The sequence below is a fragment of the Lactuca virosa genome, chromosome 7, assembly GCF_052849685.1.
Source record: "Lactuca virosa cultivar CGN04683 chromosome 7, Lactuca_virosa_CGN04683_v6, whole genome shotgun sequence".
NCBI lineage: Eukaryota > Viridiplantae > Streptophyta > Magnoliopsida > Asterales > Asteraceae > Lactuca > Lactuca virosa.
Window position 1 is genome coordinate 170,952,251 of NC_136432.1, and position 7,637 is coordinate 170,959,887.

A 7,637-nucleotide genomic window follows, 5' to 3' on the forward strand; every position below is an offset into this window, starting at 1 on the left:
GCCCGGCATCGGGCCCCGCCCGGCATCAGGCCCCGCCTGGCATCGAGCCCCGCTCGGTATACAGATCTGTTTCTCTTAGGCCTCGCCTGTCTCTGGGCCTCACCCGCTGAACACATATAACATATAACCTAACACATAACAAATAGCTAAACATACTCTACTATACTCCTGATCTAAGGCCTCGCCTAACTTGGGCCTCACCCCTGTCCTGCTACTGATGAGTCATGGAACCCCGTCCACAACCCTGCTGATAGTGAGATACGGTTCCCGACCCACACTCACCTCCCTCCTAACTCGGGCCTCGCCCCTGCTATGCTAATAATTAGATACAGAACCCCGTCCATACTCAGCTAGTGATGAAATGCGGGACCTCGCCCACACTCACCTCCCTACCAGGCACATACAAGTATCACACAGACAACAAGTATAATAAGCATACTAACATTCCTCGGGCTTGCCCCGGGATCGGCTCGTAATCCGGAACATGTATCATAATAATGCCTAGGGCTAACCCCCGGGTCTTCCTACTATACACAAACATAATGGGCCGGCATTATGGCCGTAGACCCATGCACACAGTGAGGAGACTCACCTCGCACTGCTGAACCCTGTTGATACTCCTCTGACTGCTGACTGGCAATTCCCGAACTGCTGACCCTCCGGCTCCCCGAGCTACCAATACCAAGATAACACTTAGACCAAAACCAATAATTCTCCTTAGGGTAAAATGACCATTTTACCCCCTAGTCCAACTTGGTCCATATCTAAGGCCTAATACTAGGTAAGCTTCCCACGCCCACTAGTGGCCCACTAATGGCCCAATTTGCTAAATCGGGCCCAATCCCTCTAATAGGTCTAACCCTAAGCCCAAAAAATTCCTTGGCCCATATTATCTGTGTAACATCCCAAAAATACATGACTAAAAATTTCGTTTTAAAAACATTACTTAAACCACAATTGTCAATTCATAACATAAAATCATAATGTGAATTCAAACATAATCTTCTTATCAGAGTAAAACATCCCAGGCTGACTAGTTATGGTGTGTGCCATGCGATCATCCCGAGCTCTACTCTCCGCTACCGGAAATACCTGAAACCAAAACTGAAAACTGTAAGCACAAAGCTTAGTGAGCTCCCCCAAACTACCACACACCATACAATAACATATAAAGCACATACTGGGTCTTGCCCACTGCATCGGACCGAAGTCTGGACTAACTGGGGCCTTGCCCCTGTATCGGACCGAAATCCGGACTAACTGGGGCCTTACCCCCTGCATCGGACCGAAGTCCGGACTAACTGGGGCCTTGCCCCCTGCATCGGACCAAAGTTCGGACTAACTGGGGCCTTGCCCCCTGTATCGGACCGAAGTCCGGACTAACTGAACATAGCATAGCATAATCATAACTACTAGCATAAACACATATACTGCATACTGTATCGGACCGAAGTCCGGAACACATAACACAAAAACATGCTTGAATCACAAAGACATCAAGCACACTGAACTACTGCATCGGACCGAAGTCCGGAACTACTGCTAACTAAACGGGCTGGCATTGTGGCCGTAGACCCGTTCCTACTGGAAGGAAAACTCACCTGTACTGCTGAACTCTGCTGATAATCCTCTGGCTGCTAATCGAATATTCTCCGAAGCGCTGCTCTCCTAGCTCACCGAGCTACCAACACCAAATAATAGAACTTAGCCTAAACTGTCCTCCAGAGGTCAACTAAGTCAACTCTGGTCAAGGTCCTGGTCAAAGTCAACCTTCCAGTTGAATCGACTCACCGAGTTGTTCTACCAACTCGCCGAGTCCATGCTCTTCAAATCCCAAACAACCTCGACTCCACTCGTCAAGTCTAGCGAGAACTCGACGAGTTCTCCTTCATCTAACGCTTCGGGACTATCTTCAACCGACTCGCCGAGTTGTTCTACAACTCGCCGAGTCCATCTTCATCAGCTAAGAAGATTGCCTTGGACTCGCCGAGTTCCTCCTTAAACTCGTCGAGTACCATGATATTCATGTCCATCACAGACACAGACTGGCTGAATCCTTTACTAACTCCACTCACTGATTTGTATCATAAACAGAAGGGTTTGGGTTTACGACCCGACTCGCCGAGTCCAAGACTGACTCGCCAAGTCGATCTTGAGAAACTCTATTCTGTCGATTTCAGTCTATTCCAACACTCCTAACTCATAGATCTGGACTCCTTATGCTAGCATTGCACGTAAAGTTGCTAACTTTATGTGCATGCAAGGTGCTATGAGGCTAGAACACCAAATCCAAGGTAATAAGAAGTTCAAGGTCAAGACATGGAACCTTAGCTAGATAAAGCCAACAACTTTGAGCTTCTAGAGCTCAAAAGTGTCCAGATCTAATGTCCAATCCATCCTCCAAGGCTTATCACCCGGATTCCACTTGGGAATGGTCCAAAAGTAACAAAAGATAAGCTAGAAAAGGGATCTAGATGATTAACATGCAAGGTATAAGCTTTATACCTTCAAATGATCTGGAATGTCACCCAAACTCTGGATCTATACTCCTTTCCTTGCTCCTTTTCTTCTACAATCTTCAAGATGCACACCAAGAGCCTTAATCTTTTCACACAAACTCAAGAATGAAGTTGGGAGGCTAGGGTTTCGTCTCTGGACAATGGAGGCTATAAATGAAACCCTAGAAATGAGAATGAGATGCTTAAATAGGGTGCCAAGTCCCGAAATTAGGGTTTCTCAACCCAGACCAGACTCGTCGAGTCAGTCTCCCCGACTCGCCGAGTCGGTCACTTAATCCGCGACACGGGTCACGCTCAGACTCGTCGAGTCAGTCTCCAATGACACTACGCCCCGCGTACGGCTTATGGGCAGCCTACATCTCTGCCCACGAGTCTTAAGGTCCAATCCAAAGTGTCAAGTCCAACCATAGTCCAATATCTTTTAAGTTGCATAATTAATTAATTAATTAATACCTCGAGAGACGGATGTTACAATTCACCCCCACTTGAATCAGACTTCGTCCTCGAAGTCTGCTGCTACTAAATCTGAAAACAACTCCGGATAATGCTCCCTCATCTCCTCCTCGGACTCCCACGTCGACTCTGAACCCTTCCGGTGCTGCCACTGCACCTTTACTAGCTGAACTACCTTGTTCCTCAAGGTCTTCGTCTCCCGATCCAAGATCGTAATGGGTCTCTCGATGTAATTCAGGCTGCTATCAACATGAGTATCCTCCAATGGTACAACTGCTGACTCGTCCACCAAACACTTCCATAACTGAGATACATGGAACGTGTTGTGGATCTGACTGAGCTCTGCTGGAAGATCCAAACGGTAAGCAACCTGACCCACCCGGGCCAAAACCCTAAACGGTCCAATGAATCTGGGGCCCAGCTTGCCCCGTTTCCGAAATCTGATAACACCCTTGCAGGGTGACACTTTCAGGAGGACCATATCGCCCACCTGAAACTCCAAGTCCGAACACCGCTTGTCGGGGTAACTCTTTTGCCGACTCTGAGCAGTCTGGAGCCTGCTCCGGACTTGCTGAATTCGCTCCGTGGTCTTGAGTACTACCTCCGTACTCCCCATGACTCTCTGACTGACCTCACCCCAACAGATTGGGGTCCTGCACTTCCTCCCATAGAGCATCTCGAAGGGAGGTCGGTCTATACTGGAATGATAGCTGTTGTTATACGAAAATTCCGCTAACGGAAGATACTAATCCCAACTGCCACCTAAATCTAGCACACATGCCCGAAGCATGTCCTCGAGAGTCTGAATCGTCCTCTCGCTCTGTCCATCCGTCTGAGGGTGGAAAGCGGTGTTGAAATGGAGACGAGTACCCATCTCTTCGTGAAACCGCTTCCAAAACCTGGAAGTGAACCGGACGTCTCGGTCTGACACCACCGAAACAGTCTCGGACTGACACCACCGAAACAGGCACTCCATGACGTGCCACTACCTATCGCACATAGATCTCGGCCAGCTTCTCGGCCGAGATGCTCTCCTAGATCGGTATAAAATGCGCACTCTTGGTCAATCAATCCACAATGACCCAAATCGAATCGACCCCTCGTGCGGTCCTGGGAAGCTTAGTAATGAAACCCATGGTGATATCCTCCTATTTCCACACGGTAATATCTAATGGTTGCATCTTGCCGTGGGGTCTCTGGTGCTCTGCCTTGACCTTCCTGCAGGTCAGGCACCTCTCTACGTACCAAGCTACATCCCGCTTCATGCACGGCCACCAGTAACCGGGTCGAAGATCTCTGTACATCTTCGTCGCCCCTGGGTGGATGGAGAACCGAGACTTGTGGGCCTCATCCATCAACACCTGCTGTACTCCGCCCCAGTACGGTACCCAGACCCTCCCATGCAGGGTCAATAATCCTTGACTATCATAATCGAAGGAAGCTACTCGGCCCACGATCCTCTCACACTTCTGCCTCTCTAATCTGCTTCAGCAATGGAGTAATCACTGTTATCCTCAGGCGTATATCTATGATCGGGGCCGCTACCGCCTTGCGGCTCAGGGCGTCGGCCACTACGTTGGCCTTGCCCGGATGGTAAAGGATCTCACAGTCATAATCCTTTACCACATCTAACCACCGACGCTGTCTCATGTTCAGATTCGGCTGATCCATGAGGCACCTCAAACTCTTGTGATCCGTGTAGATGGTACAACGGACCCCATAGAGGTAATGTCGCCAAATCTTGAGGGCGAACATCACTGCCCCCAGCTCTAGATCGTGTGTCGGATAGTTAGCCTCGTGAGGCTTCAATTGTCTAGAGGCATAAGCTATCACATGCCCTCGCTGCATCAATACTGCTCCCAAACTTGTGATCGAAGCGTCACAATAGACTACAAAGTCATCCACTCCTTCTGGAAAGGTAAGAATTGGCGCCTCGCACAGTCGCTGTGACAACCCGAAATTTTTTGCTTTGAAAGCTCAGTCAATCAACTCAACTGATTGTCAGACTCACTTCTAATGAGTTCTAGCCTTGTTAAAGGTCATTTTAAGGAGTTTTAGCCTAGTACACTTAAGGAATAAGTGTTTGGAAGTATCAGCGGAAGTTCTAAGCCATCCAGCAAACTGTAAACCTCTTTATGAGGAGTTTACGGTCAAGACCCTCCTATATAAATACTTTATGATCATTTTGATCATTTCTTCCCTTTCAAACTCAAGAACTTCCAAATCCTCTCAAGTATCATGAAGTTCATCATCCTAGATCATCAAAATCGTAAGTGTTCTTCCTTTGATTTATTGATACATCTCTTAATCTAGTATCATCTCATGATTTCATCCATATAAATCATCTTTTCTTAGATCTTCAAGAAACACCAAGAACACACACTAGTGTTCTTGGACCTTAATCACCATTTTAAGCCTCTATATCGTAAGTACTCCCTCCTTAGCTTGTTATCTAGTTGAAACACCTGATTAGATCCTTGAAAAACATCAAGAATCCAAGAACAAAGGTGTTTACGGTCTAAGTGTATCTCCTTAGACCGTAAAACCTAATGAAAGGTGCATTAGAGACCTTAAACCCTCGTAAAACCTAGAATGGAACTTAGAACCCTTCGAAATGCTTGGAAATCATCCTATGCACAAAAGGATGTGAGTTTACGGTGGTAAACTCACTAGACCGTAAACCTTATGACCGTATGGTCAGAGGACCGTAAACAGATGGGACCGTGAACCCATTTGACTGTAAGGTCACTAGACCGTAAACCTTATTACCGTAAGGTCATAGGACCGTAAACACATGAGAGCGTGAACCCATTTGACCGTAAGGTTATTACACCGTAAACTCATGACCGTAAACTCCATTGGTGGCCGTGAACTCTCCCTTGATCAATCACATGTGATTCAACACTTCATTCCAAGTGTTTCCTAGTCCCGTGAGGTGTTTCCTTGCCTTTGGTTGCCTCTAAACGCTATATTTAAGTCAATATATGCCATTATATGTCATTACGCTATATTTAAGTAAATATATGCCATTATATGTCATTTAGGAGTCGTTAAGTCTCGGGACTTCATTCGTGGAACTTCTCATCCTTACGCGCATATTCGTTTGAATCACCCACATAAGGTGAGTTCATACCCCGTAATCAATCATTTAAACTGTTTTAAATGCTTTTAAGGGGGGGAATACAAGTTGAACACAATGATAATTGTGTAATTGTTTGTTATAAACATTTCCCAAAAGATTGCTTATGTCATTAATAAGTAGTCAAAACATTTCAAAAACTCTTTTAAAGTTATGTTACCTTATAGTTTAACCAAATTCCGTTTTTAAAGTACAATCATAACTTAGTAGTAAAATGAGTCTTTTCAATAATAGTTCAAGTAAAACACTAGTAAACTATAAGGGGTATAGTTTAGAGGTTCAGTTCATACTAGATACAATACACGATAACATAAAAAGAAACAGGGAGGTAGATACAATACACGATAACATAAAGAGAAACAAGGAGGTAGATACAATACTTCAAAGAGAACATACTAAGATACTATAACACAACAAACATACTAAGATGCTATAGCATAGAACAACTACATGATCTAATTATACCAATGAATCACTAACTCATTGTTCTTAACAAAAGGTGATAGTTAAATTGGGTATACATAATCATATAACATTAATGTGAATTACACGATTAGCAATTGTTTGCTACAGTCGCGTTTGGTCCCCAGAATCTCTTGACAGGGAGAGCATATAGTATGGGTACTAGCCTTCACATTATGACCTTACTAAAACAAACATGTTTTAAGGTAATTAGTACTACAGGATGTCAATTCAAAAGACAGCTGCGTACTTATAAATTCCCATTACTTTCAGTAAGTGACAGTTCCACTTGAAAGCTAATACAAACTATTTTCGAGTCAAGATAGTTATAAACTAGGGAAAACTTACATTTTACAAACGACACACAGAACAGTCGAGTCTAGTACATTCAGTAGAAAGGGACCTATAATGCTAACTTTATGATTCCTTAGTGTATGCATTCAGGGATATATATTGATCGAGTCCGACAGGTAGTAGGATGTGTGTTTTCCGCTTCATTTCATGTTCCTTGTTTGGTTGTGGGCTTAGAGCAGATACACCCAGCCTACTATCTATCCGATCTTAGCTATATATATGTTCCTTGTACACCAAGAAATCATAAGGGGTACCATGTATGGGTCAGGTCATAGGACACTAATTCAATGCACAGTTTTCTAGTACAAAACATACTTTTCAAATGAAGAACTTTTGGAATACAAAACTAGAAACTTACCAGTTAAGGGTTTAATCCATTTTATTAAACCAGTATAAACTTAAAGGACCTTAGGTGATTAACTCTATAATACCTTAGTTTATACATCATGGTTATATATCATTAATACCCAATAGGTAGTTGGATGTGTGCTTTCCGCCTTACTTCATGTTCCTTGTTTGGTTGTGGGCTTAGGGAAGATTCACCCAATTAACTATCTATTCGATATTAGATCATATATAGCCAGTATAAACTAAGTGATTATAGAAGTAATCACTGTGGTCACCATTTTAATATAAGAAATAAGGGTTTTCTTAAAGAATATTTTTATCAAATATAAAGGAACTATCACAATTAACTCCATGCGTAACAA